At 39.9% G+C, this 20,284-nt stretch overlaps 1 protein-coding gene across 10 annotated transcripts in view; it reads left to right on the forward strand.

The window, feature by feature from the left end:
* TPK1 (thiamin pyrophosphokinase 1) overlaps positions 1–20,284 on the forward strand; it is a 284,251-nt gene that overhangs the window by 185,101 nt on the left and 78,866 nt on the right. The window lies entirely within an intron of this gene.

The raw sequence follows: 20,284 nt of genomic DNA on the forward strand, positions 1-20,284 counted from the left end.
ACACCTCATTGTAATTTGAGAAAAGCATTAATAAGGTTCTGTGAGATTATAGATATTAATCCAAGGGGGCAGATGGTGTATTAACAGCTTTGAAGCACTGCATCTGCAGGAAAGATGGTAGATACAGGAGCTCATTTAGCAGCAAGACGAGGAGTGGCTCTGATCATTACTTGCACAAAATGGATAGAGGCAGCAGAGTGAGGGAGAAAGAAGACTTAAGGATAACTGTGATTAAAATCTGAAAGTGAAGAGTAACTCCCTTGTGATTGATTTGTGGGTGCAGAACTCCACTGATGACTGTAAAATAATTTTAGAATGTTTTTAAGAAGATACTGAAAAAATAAAACAAGATGGTGATCCGCCAATTTAGCTTACAATTCACTTGAATTGGAAAGACTTAACTCTTTTCATTCATCTTTTCCATAAGAGGCTTTATAATGCCATGCCTAAAGTTGCTTTCAGAAGAGTCTTGAATGAATAATGCAATCCTTTGTGACTTGGAAAAAAAAAAGATATGATTTGTGCATTGAAATAGGAATGGGAGGTTGCTAATTGTTTGGGCTTGCTGGAAACTTCTTTATGTTCTGGTTTTAATAATGCTGTATGAGAAGCATTTAATACTTTATTGTTGATGGGGAATGTTCCCCAGAGTATTAATTTTCCCTGCTGTTCCTGGCTGGTGTTCTGCATTGCCAGTAACCAACTTCTGTAGCCTCAGGCTCTTTCTAGTGTACGGAAATAAGGGGAAGATAAAGGGGGCAGACTGTTTCAACAATCTTAATGCCAACTTTGACACAAAATTGCTTTTTGTTGTTGGTTTAAACTTGTCACTGTCAGCATCTTCAGTCAACTGTCATGATACCTCCAGATAATAACATTGTTCCTGCATAGTTTAGGTAAAAATCAAGTGAGTATTTCATACACAGAAAGAATTGAGGATCCTAAGCTTGAAAGTACTCTTTATGTGGACATCAGTGTGGTGTTTTTCTCTTACAAACAGCTACGAACAAAATATTCTCTCTTTTTCCTCTCTCCCCTTTGTAATCTAAAATCAAGGTAGGAGGGAGCTGAACACGGTGAGAGACCCACTGACTTTTTGAAATGCAAGTCTGGAAACTGTGCAACCAATGAAGCAAGGTTTTGAGATTCAAATGCTAATACAAATGATGAAGTTAAGAGCATGTTTCTTTTACTCTAAAATGTAGATCTGAAACTTTTCTCACTTGGGGAAAGAAGAATTCGATCATTTTTTTATTCTTTGCATAAAATATATGAGCAAAATATAACCATAGTTTTGCTTCAAAATAACATTAGCCCTCCATTTTCTATAGTGAAAGAGTATTATTGGTTCTCTATGATGTGTGCCTAGGCAGAGGCTAAAATATTTGCACAGAGCAGATAAACTGCTAATCCCATGAAAGCCCTAGGAAGGATACAAAGGAGAATAGCAACTCAAGCTGCTAAAGTTTTTGGTACTAATGCAGAAACTAAGATGGGGACAGTTTGAGTGGGTTTCTAAGTACACCAGAAAATCTAATAAGCAGTTGCTTTGAAAGAGAGCTATTTTACATTACTACAATGTTGATATAGAGGGATGCAGCAGAAGAAATAGATCCGGTTTTAACACACTTGTAAAGGGTCCACACTGTTGTAGGAAACAGGCTTGTAGACTTGCTGAAAGTATTTGGGATGATAGAGGAAGACAGTAAGGACAGTGCCTGATTTCGGATCCATTGCAGCCTACCAACCAAGGAGGACCAGGTAAAGCAAGTCCTTTTTTCATCAGTCACTACAGTTATCCAAGTACTGAATGAAAGGCATGTTGAGTACTAAGGCATTTCTTGGAAAATAGACACAGACAGTGCAAGTTTTTGAAAGATATTGGGAAATATGTTTTGGCATGGAAAGTGAAGAAAACTAGAAGGAAGTAAATTTCTATATTCATTTCTGACCTATAAGGATGAACTATGCTGAGAGATGAAGAGAAAAAAGGTGGGAATTATTACACCCCTTAAATACTTGTGTCTGTGGAGAGACTGGGTGTTTGGCTGGGATTGCGATAGAAATACATTGTAGGTATCTAAATTTAGATAAATGAATTCCAATATTGGTCAAATTACTTAACAAGTATTAAAAAAAAGAAAGTAGGTGTGAAACAGGTTGCTCCTGTGGAAGGGTGTTTTGCTGACAGGCGGGGTGCACCACAAAGTGACCACACACTAGCTGTGTAACATGCGCAGTTTATTATATGAGCACACTAAAGCCAATAAGCACACTAAAGCAAGCACACTAATGTGCATGAAGTAAACATCTCCTATATATAGTGAATAAGTACAATAAAGCAAATCAGAGATAGAGGTATGTAAGTGAAGTACCAAAGAAAGTTACGAATGCGTTAAATCATTACTGTGTAGAGAGAACAGAGATTAAGAAGAAATACATCACTGATTACCACTGAAGCATCATCCAGGCCCACACTTGCAGCTGGGAAGCCCCGTTGCATCCAGTGCCAGGAGTCTTAGGTAACTGGGAAAGTCCCTATGTGGTGCATCCACCTGTAGGTAAGGCTTTTCTCATGGCCGCAAGAGGGTCCTGCTTTTATACCCTTAGAAACACAACCGGCTTTATGCCAGATCTCTGATTGTTTACTCATGGGGCTGTGCAGTTTCTCATGATCTCACCATTGTCCACCCTGAGAGCATTGTCCAGGGCCCCAGTGAAGCCAAGTGTCACAGAACAACTGCACACCTCTGTTTTCCTGTCTGTTTCCGACATACAGTCACGATGAATATAAATATGTATACTATGCTGAATACACTGTGACAAAAACCATACTTTGTTATGCCTCTCAGTCATGAGAGGTAATCAACTCTCAGCTAGGTTTCCATCCATTACAAAGGGTGTAAGCAATGAGAGCATAGTTTGTAACTACGGAAGTTTTAAGTTGACAGTGAAAGATTTTCTGTCATCTGGATGGGAAAGGAAACTAACGACAACCAACCTAAATGAAATGCATCTTTTGCTCAGTCTTCATTACAGCAAAATATTTCCTTTAGCAGATCACCACCCCAGTTAAAATCAGTGCCAAGTCCGAAAGCAAGAGTCAGAAATAGGGAGACTGTGTAAGAATTCCAGGAGGTGATGCTTGGCCTGAAGCATTTTCTAATGTGATGATTGGAATTAAAAGAAAAAAAGGAAAAAAAGAAGAAAAAAAAAAAAGTCTCTCTGTTCTGAATAGCCATCATACTTCTTTCTGTAGTGGGGGAGGGAAGAAAGCGTGAATTCTAAATAAAGAGTAATCAGTCCTTATATGCAAGATATTTTATGCAACAGTCTGTACATTTTATGCTTGGAATTTTGGTAATATCAATTACCATTAGAATATACCCTGGCTGAAGAGCATTAGGCCCTTAGAGTCATGTTTATCATTCTAGTCATGTTCAATATGAATGGCTTAAGGTTTCACATACATACTTTCTCATTTTCTGGTTGTGTGCTTCTCAGGAGTACAGAAACATTAGCTTCTGTACACTGAGCATAAATTATCTTTTATCTGTGAGTTTTATGGCAGTTTGTAATACAAGGTAATAGGATTTATGACCAAGAAATGAGAAGATGTCCAAGACTTAATGAGGCCTGTCTTTTACATGTACTGAGCAGTTCAGTTTTCCCCACACAGGATTCCAGCCCTGGGATGTAGAAAAGAATTGCTACCTAAACATGAAAATATGTTACAGCAGCATATTTTGGCAGTTAGCTAACTCTTTTGAGAGAGTGTGTGAATACTTTCATAACTCTCTTCCCTGCGCACAGCTTTTCTTGTGAGTGCATGTCTGCCTTCCCTGTGAGAAGCAATAAATAATTTAACATCATAGATAGTCCAGCAGCTAAATGAGTCCTGTCCCTTATTCTTGGCTCTTTACTACCATTTCATTGAAGTAAATTGTATTGTCTTTTGATCTCAGTCTCCTGGTTTGTATATTGGATAAAACTCAGGTCCTTTTCTGAATGGGTACTGGGAGGCTCGTTTAGTTTTGTACAAAACACCATTACATCCTTAGCTCTGCACTGAGGTGAAACACAGGCTCGCATAGGTAATAGTAACAGTATTAATAAGGCCCTTAATTAACATAAATATTGCCATGCAGTAGGCTGTGCAGCTCATTAGTTTGTGTGGTCGAAAGAACAGTTTTATTGGGAGCCAGCTATCATTCTCACAGACAGTGCCTGGGCACAGGCCAGTAAGTGCTTGCCAGGAATTTGAAGGGTCTCCTTACTTCAAACCCTTACTGAAGTTTGAAGGGTTTGTCCAGGGGGCAAGAGAGAACATCCATATGTATGTGAGCACTGCTGTGCTGGTTGGCTTGAGGTCCGGAGAGTATGACCTGGACTGTATTACAGATGTAGACAAAGTGACTAGGCATGGAGATCTGCTCCTAGGTGGGGGCACTGCAACAGGTATAAAAAAGGGAAGGACAAGACTGGAAGCTCTACTGTTGCTGCGGTTCTCTTATGCCAATTTTACTTGGTTTGCTTTGTGTCCATGGCTGTAAAATTTAATGAGTATTTCATACTATCATAGGGAGTTCCATAGAATCAGTTAGGTTGAAAAAGACTTTTAAGATCAAATCCAACCCTGCAATTTCAGAGTTTTCTTCTGGCAGCCAGTTCCTTGAATTTTGCAGAGGCTTTGAGAATGAGTTATCGAATCAGTTCTGTACCACCTCGTATGTGTAAGAAGCAGATATGGCTTGCACCGGTACTCAGTGGAGAAAATCCTTAGTGAGTGTGCCTCTTGTATGAGATAACTCTGCAATTTAGAAATTTGAGGATAATCTTTAACGTCTCCTTTTCCTATATTATTAATATATTTTGTGGGTAGATTCATGTGCAGAAACGTCCAAGTTGCTAAGGAAGGTGTTTAACCATGTATTTAATATTTCAACAAAATATATGAACATACAGTTAGTACTTAAAATACTGATTGTCCTAAAAGGCTGTCGTTCCTGTTCGGTATCTGCTCTCAAAGAGCACTGTTGGAACTTAATCTAGTTGTCAAAGTAAGTGAGTCTCTCTGTGCCTTGACCTCTTTGTAGGTCACTTGAATGATTGTCTATGGAATTTACAAATATACAACTTCTCATTCTTTGATAAATATATCTTTTGGTGACTTTTTCAGCTGGACAGAACACTGCTCATGTCAAAAATATGAGTGGTGGAAAGAACTTATTCACACCCCTCTCTGGGAGCCTGACTACTTCATAAGAACCCTTACAAAAAGGGGCTTCAGTAGTACATTTAAATAGCTTCTCAGAAAGTAAGTTGCTATGTTGGTAGTTCAGCTGCTTTAGTTTCCTTCTTTGGTAAGAAACCTTGAGGATTTGGTTACAGCTCAGCTTCTGTTCATAAAATCAGACTGTTAAGAATTACAGCCTGTGTTTTTCTTCTTTCCTGGGAAAATCCAGCTGGGCTAATGATCATTTTCATCATGTGTTGTTGTGCTGGACTCTAAATGTGACCTTCAAGAAGCTTCAGGTCCAAGTGACTCAGGTTTGTTTCCCAGTGGTCTGTGGCTATAAAGTAATGTTGCTTCATGTTTACCACAAGATTTTTTTTACTGGATATCAGTAATCCAAATTTAATGAATTTTTGTTAATCATATCTTGGTCTGGGGAAGATTTACTGGTTATCTTGCTTCTCACTATTACAAAAGGAAAATGTTAATGTTTTTTTTCTCTTAACAAGTAAGTTCTTTATACATTGCTTCTATTCCAGCATTAGCAAATGTGAAGTATGAAATACCCAAAGATTATATGGTATATTAGAAATAATATTTAGCTTTTGAGACACTTATATCCTTTTGAGCAGTTCATTTAGTATCAGCTAAAAGTGCAGCCTGCATCATCTTTATAAAATATTTGGAATTATGTGGATTGTTCATGAACTCCTTTGCAGAGGATCACATCTGATAGTTACAGATTACTTTTTTATAATGAAGATAAAGCAAAATACCTTTTTATAGGTCTCATCCTACAGCTTTGCTAAGACAAACAGGGTACAATAAATTCAGAAGTCAATTAGTTAGCTTGCAGGTAAACCGCTTTAAAAAAAAATCAAAACAACTTACCTTTCAGAGGAAAAGAAAACACCAAACCGTCATTGCCAAGTGAAAAAGAATAGTCTTTACTAAATGAGATTTTCGTCTGCTCATAATTCTTAAGAAACAAGTAATAGTCTATAGCAGGATATGTTAATCACACAGCTGTTTTTCAATGCACATGTTAATGATTGTCTGCAAGAGAAGATAATGTAGGGCGTCTAATTGGATTACTCATGTATTTGTGTATTCTGGAGTCATCCAGTGTGATTCTGAACCAGTAGCTGTTTGGTAAGTTTCAATGGTTCTGCTCTCAGAATTTTTCAGTCTTTGTCCAGATTTTTACTTAGTTACTACAGCAGCTGATGGCATATCATCTAGGGGAATCTTGACCCTAAATAAAGCTCTTCCAATGAGGTTCCTACTCTCTGTTGTTGCCCTTAGCTGTTGTAATATTATCTTGTTAATATGGTAATATCTATTTTTCTGCTTCTTGGAAACCACAAGTAGTTTTCTGTTACAAAGATAATCTTCTTAGAGCTGTTTTTTCCCCCAAACCTATCAATTATTTGTGTTTCCTTTGAAGCTTTAATCCTTCTTTTCATCCCCACCCTTAACAAGCTTCTTTCTGCAGCTTCTTTCTGATACTTGATGGTTGTATGTGCAATATGTTATTAATAATTTTCTGTACTGTAAAACAACTCTTCTGCTGCACAAGTTGCCTGTTTCACATTAAATGATCAGCAAAACATGTAACATTTGTCCTTGACATTTGCTTATCGGTATGAGCTGATGTTTAAACTGAGAACAGTAGGAAGCTGGTAAAACTTCTGCCTTGGTGGTAGTGGTGAGCTGAGGAAGACCACAACACTGAATATAGTGTGCATTCATTAGCTCTTTCTTCTGCAACTAAACAGGGCAAAACTGGAGTGTGTGTGCCTGGGTGTGTTCATTCTAGTTTTGGGGGTTTTTCCAGGTAGGACTTGGATCCTATATGGGGACTTTGTAGCAAGCAGAGGAATTCCCAACTGTTTTGTGAATGGCTTTAAAACAAAGGCATTTGAAAAGACTGCTAATATGGGTTCCAAATCTGGTCAGGATGAAATACTTGGTACATAATTTAATAAGCTTGCTGTAAGGTGCCATATTTTTCTACTTTAAAAATTATTCATATGCTTGTCTTTATGAAGGTCTCATAGACTGGTACTTTACGGACTGGTTTTGTAGTATTTTTATGAATATTGCTGTGGTTTAAAATAATTTGTGTACTACCTGGTACCTAGAGAGAGTAATACAATGTTTTGAAGTTTCAAGGTTAGCCATTAGACATAGAATCACAGAATAGTTATGGTTGGAAAGGACCTTGAAGTTCATCTAGCTCCAACACCCTGCCATGGGCAGGGACACCTCACAGTAGACTATGTTGCCTAAGACCCTGTCCAGCCTGGCCTTGAGCACTGCCAGGGATGGACCATTCACCACTTCTTTGGGCAACCTGTGCCAGTGCCTCACCACCGTCATAAAGGACTAAAGACGCTTAGAGGGATAATATATGAACACTTCCTGTGAATTGCCTGATCAGAACTCATTCCTCTTACTAGTTTAATCACCATACAGCAAGATCTTGTCTTCTCTTTCTAATCTTGTTTCCTCTTCCCTTTTTTCTTTTTCCCTCTGGATTTTTCTTGGATCCCATCAATTGTCTTTTCTCAGTACATTATGATATCTTATTTTTTTATTTGAGTTTTGTAAAAAACACTCATGTTTTAATTTCAGCAGCCACTGTTGCCCTGAAGATTTTCCCCAGGATTCCACTCCTCCCAGCAGGTACAGTTCTATGCTATGAAGCACTAATTCATCAATGCTCTTTTGTCATTCTGGCTACATCAGTTCTTCTTGGATCTTGCAGTATTTCCTCTTGATTTCGTAGTACCACCAAATGAAGTGGTCTCATTTGATTAGTGCTAGAAACTATGGGGATGATGTCTACTGCAGCATGCCTATACATCACCCTTAAATTAGTGCGGACTTAGAGTTCTTTCTTCAGCTTTATTATGTTAGCCCACAAGTCCTAGGGTTCTGTGCTACCCACTAAGGGATACTGTCTCACTGAAGTCATGCTTGAAATGCATTTCACCGAAGGTTTGTAGTAAGTACTTTCTCTTTGAGTGTTAAATGGATTTCAGTGATAGTTTGGGGGTACAGGATTTTTTCACTCCCTCCCTGGTATTACAGAAAGTTCTGTAGGAAAGCTAACAGGTATCAGAAGTCTGTAATATGTGACAGAGCCTCCTCTGGAAAGAAAACTAATGCGAAGTATGTTACTTCATACAATTAAAAATGTAGCAGGGAAAATTAATATTATCTTTCCTAGACTGAATGTAAGTGACAGCAAAAAATAGAAGTGATAGGAGGTGAGAAATTCTTATCTAATACAAACCACCCCAAAATCAGAATGCTGAATACTTAATGGTTGACCAAGCCTGAAGGGTTTATAGATTCCTTTAGAGGAAAACTTTAAAATGGTGCTTTCTGCTCAGATCTGAGTACTGGCGTTAGTTAAAGTTGCAGAAGGTAAGCATCCGTATCCTGGCCTCAGTTATATTTAAAAAATGTTGCCTCTTAAACTCCATCCCTTTATGAAATCCCTCAGGCTTTTCCAATCCCTTACAGGATCACTGTTAATTCTGTGTCTGCCAGGGCAGTGGTGTCAACCGTATGGATTTTCTACATATACACTTACTGTTAGAAAAGGATCAGTGCAGAAGAATGATAATATTTAGTAGTATCTGAGGTTCTAGGGAAAATGCTGTACTACCCTGATAAACAAAATTTAGCTAGAACTATTCAGCTTTGCCATTGGAAGTGATTTACTTCGCAATCTGAAATTTCTTCATGTTAGCAAAAGCTGGTTATGTGCCTTCAGCACTTTGTCTGCTGTGGGAGAACATCCCAAGAGGAGACAGTGATGAGGGATTGAGTTTTGCAGCATCTTTAAAGACTATAATGTGTCTCTTATGTCAGCTGCAGTTAAAAGTACTTGCCAGTTGGGCCCAGTGACCCTCATGGGAGCAGGCTTCCTGCTCCTAGTCCTATAATCAAGATACTTGGGATGAATGCGTTCCTGTTAAAAGCAAGAAAAGTCTGGAAGTTTGTGACTTCGCAGCAGAAGAAAGGCTCCTTCTCCATACTCAGATCTAAATTTACAGGATTGGTACAATGCCCTAGTAGCCAATGACAGGGAACAAGCTCCTTCTGGAAGAACTATCTGAGCGTTAGCAGCAGGTGGATGCAGCAGGTAACAGTGACTGGAGATGTTCTACTTCAGGAGATAAAGGTGCTCATCTGCTGACCAGACATGCTTTCACACAAGTTGTATGGCTTGGCAAGACCTGGATCCAGGATGGTGTGGAGAGGCTGCTGAGGCTTGTCTGGCACTTGGACTGTTACCTCTTGCTGCTCATCTAGATGGACAGCAGTGACGCTGCCAAGGGAAATCTGAAGTAAATCGAGACAGTCTGCAGAGCTCTTTAGGCAAAGGTGAGCCTACGTGCAAGCATAGGTAGTGTTTTCCTCAATCCTGCAGATGAGAGGGAAGTGCTAAGGTAGATGCAGACACAACCTGTGAGTTAATGGCGGGCTGCGTAGCTGTTGTCACAAGAAATGCTTTGGCTCTTAGCACTGTGGGTTCCTCTGAGGAATGAGAATTGCTAGTGAGAGACATGATCTGTTTGACAAAACATCTTTCCCGACAGTCTGGCCAGCCTTTCAAGAAGGGTTTTAAACTAGGTGAGATTGGAGGATGGTGATGACAGCTTATAGTTAAGTCAGGGAGTGGTTCTTAGGGGGGTGATAGGTTCAAGGGACAGAAGTATGGAGTGAGAGAGCACTCAGGAAAGATAAAACTAGTCAAAAGAGAACCTGTCTCATGTGCCTGTATGCAAAATGCATGCAGCCTAGGAAAGAAACAGGAGGAGCTAGGTCTCCATGTATGGACACAGAACTGTGAAATCATTGGAATAGTTGGGAAGTGGTGGGGTAGCTCAGATGGCTGGAGATCTGATAGGGACATAACAGCTCTTTGGGAAACATAGACAAGGAAGAAGAGGAGAGTTGGTGGCCCTTTCTGGAAATGACCAGTTCACAGAGGAAGGGATCCTGTGGGAGGCAGCTCTGAATGTCAAGGCAGCAGGTTCAGCAGAGGCACATCAAGATGGCTGGGGACTGGAGCACATGCCCAGTGAAAGAGGCTGAGGATACTGGGCTTCTTCAGCCTGGAGAACAGAAGGTTTTGGAGAGTCCTAATAGCAGTCTTCCAGAATCTATGAGGAGGTTATCAAGAAGATGAAGTCAGACTTATTTGTGAGGTGCACAACAGAAGAATGAGAGAGTGGTCCTAAACTGAAACGGGAGATTTTGAGTAAATGTAAAGGAAGATTTCTACAATGAGGATAATTATGTACAAGAATAGGTTGCCCAGTGAATATCCAACCATGGAAGTGCTCAGAACCCGACTGGAAGGCTGCAAGTAATGACCTCCCGAGACACCTTCCTACCTAAGTGATTCTGGCACAGTTGTGCAGACACAGGTATGTTAAAGACATTGTACAAGTATCTGTTGAGAAGAGTCTGGAATCTCCTGATACAGGAGACTATGTGGCCATGTTCAGAAATAGTTCTGTCCACTCTGATGTCTGTTCCAGTTTGTGTTACCTTACAAGGGGACATTTGTTTTATTCTCTTGTGTGACCTCAGATGACATGCTGAAAGGAGAAATGATTTCTGTCTCTAAATGCACTGAGTAAATGCCAGGGAGATAAATAGGCTGGTTAAGTGCAAGGCCAATGTTATAACACAAGTAAATTGCTTTAAACCAGAGATGGATAAATTTCTATTGGAAATCAGAAAAAAAAAGTCTCTAATCCTTGGTCTGATGAGATGCTGCAATGGCTTTTCAAAAAGGAATAATGGGGAGGAGGGAGACAGTTAAAACAGAGCTTACTATGTTGATTTTATATTCCTAACTGTATTCCTAAAAAAAAGCAAACATAAAACTCTTAAAAATTGCCAACGTACAACCTTATGTAGACATTGTGTTTCCAACTCTTCTTCATTTCCAGCTTTTTAAACTTGAAGCCTGGCAGTTGCATGAGTCATTTTGAACCATGGTTTGCAAACAGTTGGTGTTAGTTCCAGCCCCAGCCATGGAGTCTGTTTCACAAATACAGTTCCCTTTCACATTTTATTTACTGTATCTGGAAATCTGGGCATCACTTTTGTATATGCCAGAAGAAATCACAGCTATCCAAAGGTGGTTTAGCAGTCAGGGAAGTTTTACTAGTGTGGAAGTGTGTCCCTTTTGGCTAGTAATGTTACCAGTACAGAATAAATTCAAGCATATGGCAAAGCAGATTAATGAAATCCAAGCATGTGCTTAAGCACGTCATTGAGTTGTGGGTCTGCAGATGTAAGTATAGTATCTCATCTGGTGTATAACTCCAAGTTAAGATGTCTGCATTTTCCCATTCACATGACAGCCAGTGATGCTTCATAGGGAGTATCTGCGTTTCTGTGGCACCAACATCTGTTTCTGTATGGTTAATTTTCATTAAAAAGTTCCCATCCATTGTTAATTGAATTATGGCCTTCAATTTCAGCATTGTAAGGTACCTGAGGGAGAGGAAGAAGCTACACCCAGAGGGGAATCCTTTTATTCTGATGAAAGAATAATTTATCAGACTGAATAATAATTAGCTGGCAGAATTCTCTGCTGGTAACCACAGTGTTGGCAATGAAATGTGCCCTTGCATTATGAGTCTGAGGTCTTCCTACCTCACAGCAACTTAAAGGTTTTTAGATATATGCCTCTAAAAGCTGCATTGCAGCTCCTCAGGCTCTTAATAATGAGGTCACCTTGTTCAGTCCTTTCTCAGCTATCACATTCTTTTTGGGACAGGGAAAAGAGGAAGCCTCTCTGGTAGAAAAGGTACATTTTTCTCCTCTTTGTAACCAGCAGCAGTTTTTCCTCAACTAGGGGAGGTACTCCAGAGTGAAGTGAGAGCAGCTGAATATCTGAAATTAGTCTTCTGTGGCAATGATGCCACAGGCAGAGAGTCTCATTAGCTGTGAGCTTGGTGAATTTCTTCAAGGAGTAGCTGCCTGTTTCATTTATGTTAGGGGAACCTGGGTACTGGGAATAAAATTGATAAGGTATTCATTGTACCCTGGGGATCAGCTGAAACTTTAAAGGAGTTAAATGAGCACTAAGGGAGGAGGATTCTGTATGCCTCTGAGGGGCCAGTATGTCTCATGTGCAGTCCCAGACACTCTTGTCCATTCAGGATGGACTAGGAGTTATTTCCATGTGTTGCCGGTGTGCAAGCTCCTGAATGCATTTTAAACCCAACCATGCTCACTAGTTCTTGAAATCCCACGAGAAATGCGGAGAGTCTGGTATATTCCTGTTGTGTGAAATTGGTGGCCCCAGGCCAGATCTCTTGAGCAGCAGCCTGAGTTATCATAAATCCAGCTACTCCATTGTGTCAGATGACGTATGCCACAAATGAAGGTGCACTGCAGGACCTGTGCAGTTAAAGGAAGTAGCTCATCTTTCTGATCACACATATTTTATCACTCTTCTGTAAGGTCAATGATACCAACAGAATTAATAATGCCATTCAGCCTGTGTCAGTTCTTGGTCTTTCATGTGCCTGACTTACAGATCTCCTTTCTTACCTCTTCACAAGCAATCAGTGGTACTGCAGAAGTACAGGACAACGTGTAATCTCTGTTGCACGATTGGTAGCACCTGTCTTTTTGGTTTCTCTTCTGTACTTAAACCTAGTCCCATCTTACTGTACTAAATGCATTCTGTGCCTTTTCCAGCAATAGTGTAGGAAGTTTTTAAGTGCTTCCAGTATGGAAGCACATTGTACTGTCAAACATACTCCTAGAAAACTCTTAAGGAGGTGAAGTACTTAAACATTCTTTTCATATTATTCCAAGTCACCTGGGAAAATGAATCAATTTTACCAATTTAGTGTGGTCTGTTAAAAGGTGCTAAATGGTCAAAAGTAACTGCTAGCACTATGGTGAGCTGCCTAACATTGGTTATGCAATTCAGATGTGCAGCTGAGGTGTTCTCCTAATTTATGCTCTTTGGTGGCAAGGAGAGCAACATTCACAAGCATCAGCCCAAGCCATGGTCTTCAGATAATGAAGTGAATGTATTGCTCATTCCTGCCGCGCTTGGAAAGCCGTGCATGACTGTGTTCAGATCTCATCTTGAAAGATGGTAAGAGCTCACGTTTGTGAGACAGGCTGAGACAGCTCCGTTGGTTCAGTGAAACCTACACCCTGCTGGGATCTCTTCCTGGAAGCCCATAGGCATCTCCTGCCAAGAGCCTGCATCTCATTGCTCCTATGCAAACTTCACCTTCAGCTGGGAGAGTGCGAATGAGACTTTATCCTTGAAATCTGTCAGTGTTTCTCTATGGGACTCAGGAAATGCAGGGTGATTTTAAGGCCACTGTTTTATAATTGGATTATTTTTCCCCATCTGAGGGATAAAAATCCAATGGCGAGTCAGCTAGAGATTACCTCATGGTGCTTTCTCTTCACTGATTGTTTTGGTAATTCCTGCTTCTTAGTCACCTTGAAGAAGGGGGAATGTTGGTGAAGTAAATCTGAAAATAAGCCTAGTATTTAGACGTGCTTGATACTGGTCTGTGCAGTTTTATACTAGGATATGGTGCTGTGGTGCCATGATTTCTTTCCTTCAAGTTATATACCTAAAATCAGATTGTTAGGGCCGTGTGTATTCTCAGTATTTTTTATCATGAGGGACGCCTGACATACAAAGTCTTTGATAGAAATAGTTATTTTTAGAAGAATCCATAGGACAAGAAATAGTAACTTAGCTTTTCATAACGTAGCTTCTCATATAGACTCTGGTCTTAGTGAATCTCAGGCTACATCTTATGTCACAGTCTTTAGCTAGATTTCAAGGTATATTATTCTTACAGTGAGTGTCGTGGTTTAAACCCAGCCAGACAGCTCGTTCACTCACTCCCCCGCTTTTTCTCCCTCTTTCTTTCCTTCCCCCACACCCCTTCCCCACTTCCAGAGGGATGGGGAGGAGAATTGAAAAAATGTAACTCCCACGGGTTGAGATAAGAACAGTCCAGTAACTAAGGTATAACACAAATCACTACTGCTACCACCAGTGGTAATAACGATAAGAGAAAACCGCAAGGGAAGAGAATATGATACTACCCGCTGAAAATGAGTCCAACCCAGAAGCCCCCGTGTCCTTCTGGGTAACTCCCAGTTACCCCCCCAGGCATGACGTGCTGTGGTATGGAATACCTCTTTGGCTGGTTTGGGTCAGGTGTCCTGTCTCTGCTTCCTCCCGGCTTCCCCTCCTCCCTGGCAGAGCATGAGACTCTCAAAGTCCTTGGTCAGGGTAAACATCACTTAGCAACAACTGAAAACATCGGTGTTATCAGCACTGTTCCCAGGCTGAAAGTCAAAACACAGCACTGCACCAGCTACCAGGAAGGAGAAAAATTGACCGCTACTGCTAAACCCAGGACAGTGAGAGAGACAAAGGGATGAGGAAGTGAAATTATTTGTCCAGGTACCCAGGGAGTCAATACATTGTTGGAAATTGAATCCAGTTTTCTAGCTTTCTGTCTCCAGGGACCTGTCAGGTGGGACCTTTTGTCCCGCTTCTTGGTGCTTGTGACTTGATTAGGAGTGACCTTTAGAGATGCTGGAGGTTTTCACTGAAATCTCTTAATCCTCTCAGAAAAATGACAAAAGCTCACTTTTCTATAGTGGTCAAAAAAATCACCCTAACTTCCTTAGGAAAAATTGTGAAGATGGCATATGTAGAAATTAATTAGTCTCAGTTCTTAAGAAGCATGAGACAAAAAATCTCACATCTTGTCATGGTTTAAGCCTGAGAATGTCATAGGTTAGATTGGCCAAATATACATCTACATGACAGCTGATTATTTCTAATGAATATATGTAGGAACAAAAAGAAGAGTGTGGCAGACAATTATTAGAACTAATAATTTCTACATTGTTGCATCTTTTAGCTTCCTGCCCCTGTGCATGAGCAGTGAGTGGTGCCATCCAATAAAACACTTTTCATCTCATCAGAATATTACAAGTTCTATTTTGGTAGTCATAACAAAAAGCAGTTCACAGGAGATGTTAGCGGATGGGTGTTTGTTCCCTCCTGCCTTTTTTAATGTGTGAGAGATGTTTAGGTTAGAAATGCAGAAGGAAAAAAACACGGTAACTATCACAGTCTTTCATAGACAACTGAGCAAAAGAAAATCCTAAGATATCACATACTAGGGCTTAACAGCAAAATTTGTTCTCATTCTGTGGGGTTCCTTGGAAATTCATGTATCATATCCCAGTCCAGTGAGCTCTCATGAACACAGCCTACTCAGGCATAGCAGTGTGTTGCTGCTGCTTTAGTATGTAGTCAGATAAACCTTTGTGGTTGGATGGACAATCACGTTTTCCCCCTTCCTTTTCCAAACTAATCTCTAACGTTAGATGTTGTATAAATCCTTAAGCAAATAATTGTTTCTTTCCTTCCTCAGAAATGCTGCTGTCCTATATTTTTAGAGAGGCCAAATTTCTTGAAATTAGTTTTAAAATACAGAATTTGAATGCTTATTCACCATGGTTGTATAGAACCAGCATACAGTTAATTCTTTTCTTTTTCCCCTGAAATTAAGATACTTCAGAAATATGTGTCAAATAAAGTACTTGAAGTTTGATTGTGTAGTCTTTCACTTGTATGCATGCTTTTCTCTGTTCATCTCCCTAGTCCCAGTGAGATCAGTGGAAATACATTTGAGTCACACAGAGTAATCTGTGTTTCATATTGCAGACTATGGATAAGAGGAGAAGGACTTTCTCATACATAAGCTTAGCACAAAGGTTTCTCTGGAGACCAGGCACTGTGGGAAGTACACAGCTGGTGTGGTAGGTGAAGACAGAACCAGCTGAGGAGACAGCCACAGAAAGACTTGGAAGGGAAGCAGAAGCAGAGGGAGGTATGCTGGTAGGATGAGCATTTTTCCTACCTCAGCCCTGTTTCTGCAGAACAAACCAATGAGTTTCCCAAATCAAACACAGAGTCTTCCATTTTCAAGAACAGAGAGGTCATATAAGCTACACCAGTCTGTTCAAAAGGGGCTGTAATTGGCACCAGCCAGAGCCTTAATATTCATTACAGCATTTTGAGTGGCACTCAAAAAGTCTGACTTCTTTTCTCCATCCTAAGAAATATTCGAAGGAACAGGATTCCTTCCAGTCTGTTCCTTACAATTGAATGGCCTTGGTCAGAATAAGCGAGGGTTGTACAAAGCCAGACTAAAAGGTACAGCTTCTCTGAAGTAATTTCATCTCTGAGTCGTTGGTGTGATTTCTGTGAAGAAGTATCACTTAAACATGATATATCATGTAATACATAATGAGGATAGTTTGTTTTAAAGATTGTAGGTCAGTGTGTGGAGCTATAAATACATCACAATGATAAAATGAATCATGTATAAAAAAATAACATTCTGTGACTGTAGGACCTTTCTCCTTCCAAAACTCTTGAGATTTGTTTGTGCTGTGTGGGTGTGTTCTCAGCTACCTGGAGACAATTGCATAGTTCTAGAAAGTCTGAGCCAATAAAGATCATTTTGCTCAGTTTCATTATAGACTCATAATATGTTCTCAAAAATGGAACATGATTTTTGAAGAGGAAGTTATTAACCATGGTGTTATAACTTATGCTCCCAGGAATATGATGGATGCATGGAAAGAATATGCTTGTAAGTCATTTGGGACAGTGTTTTGTGTCAGTCTTTTATTGTTACAGGGGAGAAAAAGCAATATAATGATATCTGTTGCAAATTACTTGAAGGCTACTGCATTTGAACTGATTGATGTTTCTGCTGATTAAAAAGGGTGTTTTCATTATATGATATTAAGACAAATTAGACAAAAACTGAGCGTTTGAAAATGCAGCTTTCTTCTAGACAGAAATGCAAAGAGGAGTCTGTTCTTGTAATCTGTAAGGTAACAGAGCTAAAACACTCTGAGAGTCTTCTCCAAATGTCTACCTGTATGTGTTTTTTAAAAGGAAAAATGAATATAACTTTGTCTTTACAATGGGAATATCCCAAAGACATCTGTCCTAGAAATACATACACAATTTCAGGGCTGTGTGTGCAGCCATTTACTTCAGTATAAAAAAGATTTAGTTGTGCATTTAAGACGTCGCTCGGACTAACAGACATGTTTTATGCATCAGCATGAAGGTACATGTGTTTATGAACAAGCTATTTGGAAAGAGGAAGGTTAATATTTAGCACTATCTGAACTCTTGTGTTCATGTGTTCTTACACTTCCCTAAGACACTGGTGTAACTGTGCTGCTGAGAACAACGCAGTTCTCTCCAGAGGACAGGACTCAAATTTGTAGGAGTTAACTTTTACAAAGGGTACCTCAACCTTCCTGCCACACATGGTTCCTGACCATTCCTTAGTTAAATTTACTGTATTAGGAATGCTGCAAAAAAATACCTGTATTTCTGTATGTGTGAGTCGTGAATGGTGAAAATGAGATTACTGCATTTCTTGAGAATGGATGAAGGTTGACTCCTTATTTCCTTATTGATATTTATAATGGGTAGGAAATATGAGCATATTTGTGTACACAAGTAATAAAACCACATGAACTTTTATAATAAAGAATTAAGTTTAAGAGCATTTGTGAGTTAATTACATTACCCAGCTACTTTTGGGGAGGTTACAGGCAGAACATATACTGGGAGAAATACATCCTATTAGGCAGCAAACACACACTATGTCATGCATTCTTATTATTGCTTCCATATTCATTAAAGTTTAAGGCCTTAAAAGACTTGTCAAAATGTTATGCCAAGCTGAGAAACATTGCCTTGATGTGCCTTAGCTTAGCAAGTCTTACTGGCATTGCTGGGACTCTTGAGTAGTCAAGCAACAAACCTACATTTTTCAAGTCACTTGGATGTTTGTCCTCAATATGCGCTTGTTTTACTTCAGTCTTGATGTACTTTTCGGATTTTATACCTTTCTTATGTAACTGTTGTCTAAAATGTGTTGGGTTTTACACATATATGTGCCTGATTAGATCAAGTTAGATCTGATCTTTCTACAAGTTCTGAGGAGGTCAGATTGGAGGCTTAGTCCAAGCCCGTCTCTGCTGTTCTTTTATTTATGAATAAGAGAGCTTTGTGTAGCCTTGAATACATATGCTTACTGCAGTTTGAATAGCTAAATTCAGGCATAGTTTAACTCATGTTGCTCTCTGGGACAAATAGAAAAATACTCAGAGATAAAGTAAAAATAGAATATGGAGTGAACAGGAAAACAAAAAAAAAAGGAAGAAGAAATGAAGACTGGAAAGAGAGAATAAAGGTGTGGGAAACTGTTCTGTGTATAAAGTATATGCCTAGTAGGAGTTGCCAGCAGTGCTTAGGATCTTGGGATGCTTTCTCATGTGGTACATTGTATGCACCTGTGTCTAGCAAATGAACAGTTCAATTGCGGCAGTTTCTTTGTTTCTAAAAAGCATAAAAGAACTCCTAAAGGAATTTTGATAGCCTTGAGTGTGGGGTAGTGCCATGCTATAAGCCCAGCTTGTAACTCAGGACCCCCCCTCTCTTTTTCCCCGCTCCAAGAGGGGTAGGGAGGAGATTTGAAAAAATGTAAATCCCACGGGTTGAGATAAGAACAGTCCAGTAACTAAGCTATAACACAAATCTCTGCTGCTGCCACCAATGATAATAATGATAAGGGAAAATAACAAGTGGAGAGAATATAAAAATAAAAGGGGAAAAGGAAAAGAAACCAGTAAACACAAGTGATGCACAATGCAGTTGCTCACTACCCGCTGACCAGTAACCAGCCCTACCCGAGCAGTGGTCTGGGATTTCCAGGTAACTCCCCCCAGTTTCTGTACTGGGCATCGCATGCTGTGGTATGGAATATCCCTTTGGCTAGTCTGGGTCAGGTGTCCTGTTTGGCTCCCTCCCATCTTCTTGTGCCCCTCCTCATTGGCAGAGCATGAGACTGAAAAGTTCCTGGTCAGGGCAAGCATTACGTAGTGACAACTAAAACCATTGGTGTGTTATCAGCGTTGTTCTCAGACTGAAGTTGAAAACACAGCAGTGCACCAGCTACTAAGAGGGAGAAAAATAACTTACAGCTGAACCCAGGACAGGTAGAAATGGATAGGGAAAGGGGTTTACACTCAGGATAGTATATCATATCTGTATGAAAATATCCTGTATGTATTATATTCCAATACAAAAAAAAAAAAATCTATTTTATTTTAAAGATTACTGTTCTTAAAGCTGACTACAAGTAATTGTATAGGACCAAATCGGAAACAAATGGTTTAGGCAGCTAGGCAATATATCTGAAGTAAGAAAGAAAAAAACATGGGGGAAAGGCAGGGATGGTGGCATTAGAAAAATGAGTGCTTCTGTTTTTAAGCAATGTTGCACATGCAGTTGTCATTGTTAACAAGACATGTCTGACTTACCTGAGCTCCCACTGGGCCCTGGGGAACTTGATCATAGAATCATAGAGTGGTTTGGGTAGGAAGGGACCTTGAAACTCATCCAGTTCCAACCCCCTGCCATGGGCAGGGACACCTTCCACTAGACCAGGTTGCTCCAAGCCCTATCCAGCCTGGCCTTGAACACTGCCAGGGATGGTGATACTAGTGAGAGGAGAGGCAGATGAGTGCAGAGTGCACTTGAAAACATCTCTGAAATTTCACTGATGTGCAGAAGAAATGCTACAGGAGCATGACCTACAACAGGCTCTTTCCAGTGACACCTCTGTGAGATACGGGAAAGGGAGCATCCCTACTCAAGAAAAGTACTGTCAGACATTGCCTGTTCTCTGAAGCATCTTGGACTAAAATACCAGAAGCATTGAGCATCTTTACACTCTGGTTAGTAAAAACAACTTAAAGGCTTTTTTACTGGACCTGCTGGTGTCAATGACTTAGGAGTGCTTAAATAGATTTTTACTCTTCTGGAAACAAGCTAAAAGCATTAACTTCTGTTTTGTGCTTGCTCTGCCTAAAGCAGATTTTTCCAATTTAGTTAGGTTC

This window comes from Pezoporus flaviventris, unplaced genomic scaffold, assembly GCF_033815535.1.
Source record: "Pezoporus flaviventris isolate CSIRO_AGI_PZ_B2104156 unplaced genomic scaffold, CSIRO_AGI_Pfla_v1 ptg000037l, whole genome shotgun sequence".
In the NCBI taxonomy this organism is placed as follows: domain Eukaryota; kingdom Metazoa; phylum Chordata; class Aves; order Psittaciformes; family Psittacidae; genus Pezoporus; species Pezoporus flaviventris.